General features: G+C 35.7%; 1 long non-coding RNA gene across 1 annotated transcript; it reads right to left on the bottom strand.

Annotated features, from left to right (window-relative positions):
• On the bottom strand, positions 1–1,159 carry LOC107736333 (uncharacterized). The gene is made up of 3 exons (XR_001639638.1): positions 741–1,159; positions 517–643; positions 1–31 (listed from the first exon to the last, which is right to left on the bottom strand). It is a non-coding gene; the product is annotated as an uncharacterized LOC107736333 (long non-coding RNA).
• Between the last annotated feature and the right edge of the window lie 267 nt (positions 1,160–1,426).

Below are 1,426 nucleotides of genomic sequence, written 5' to 3'. Positions count from 1 at the left end.
GCCTGCAGCAGCTCCCAGCGCTCGATCACACCTGCACAACACAGACGACACAAATGCATCTGGGTCACACTTTATAGTAGCTGTATTCAAATGTATTCAAAAATACACATTATATGATGCATCAGACAAAAGAAAATCAAAATGCATCATTTATTATTTTCTTAATAAAATATTCCTTTTATTATAAAATGCATGCTATTCTAAAGAGAAGTGTTTTTCTCATCCATAATATAGCTTGATCATAATGAAAGCTGCATCTTCATGATCAGATGCAAGTCTCACTCAATATTACTACTGAATATAAATTTTTTTAATTGAATTTAAAACATTCAAAATAGTTTAAATTTGTTATGAAACTTTCATATTCTACCTTTCCTCCTAGCCAATCTTTTATGCAACATATAATGTTTATAATGACACACTATGGCTTATATACTATCAGCATTAGTTTTAAAGAGAAGTTTTAGGACTGCATGTATTTATGTGCATGGCTCAGAATATTATCTGGTTTTGTACCTGAAGTTTGGGACTCTGAGCTGTTGGGGTTGACGAAACCTGATATCTTGTCTTCCTCTTCTTTCAGCTCAAATCCCACTCGCTTTACTGCGTCTATACTGCCACGACATTCTTCAAGAAGACGCATCTGAGAGAGAAATAAATATAAATTAATTTAGCAAATGCTTTCTTATTCAAACCAGTGACAATTCCCCTAATATAGTCCTATATAGATTATTACTCACATAACCCATGTAGGTGGCGTCCAGCTCAGGGCCGGTGGGAGTCCGGCTGCGTATGATGTTCTCCGTCTGCTGCAGATGGAAGCAGCTGGTGTTTAGAACTTTATCCAGCTGTCTGATGTGAGTCTCCAGTGATCCAGCGTCACCTGTAGAGGAACATCACATTAGTTATCAATGGTGGAACAACAGGAAGTTGCTCTGAGCTGCGTTTGGAACCGTGTTCTCTTTCTCAGGCCTGATGCAGTGCATGATCAAGAGATGGACGTCACATGATTGCTTTCTCATTAGTCAAACATACTAGGTGCTTCTAATCAAATGTATCATTAGTCAAAGCAGTTTACAATCAGAGTGAATATACACACTGCTCTTCAGGATGGCATCTAATACAGCACTTTTAGAAATGTTTGTTCACCTTTATTTATCCAGGCAATTCGATTAGGAATTGTTTTCTTATTTACAAATGGAGATTTGATAGTGATAGACCGATTCATTGGATGATCATTTTGAGCGGGTCACTTGTGTTTTAAAATCTGCTGACTTAAAGCTTTTTTTGCATTAACATATTTTCATGGCAATTTACTACAGAATTATCATTAATAGAATATGTCCATTCTCATTACTGTGATGCAAAAATATTATTTAAATTTTGCATTTTTAAAAATGCACAAAACGCTATTTTAAACCAGTGT

The sequence above is a fragment of the Sinocyclocheilus rhinocerous genome, unplaced genomic scaffold, assembly GCF_001515625.1.
Source record: "Sinocyclocheilus rhinocerous isolate Xijiao unplaced genomic scaffold, SAMN03320098_v1.1 C36637838, whole genome shotgun sequence".
Classification (NCBI taxonomy): domain Eukaryota; kingdom Metazoa; phylum Chordata; class Actinopteri; order Cypriniformes; family Cyprinidae; genus Sinocyclocheilus; species Sinocyclocheilus rhinocerous.
This window is presented reverse-complemented; position numbering and strand designations above follow the sequence as displayed.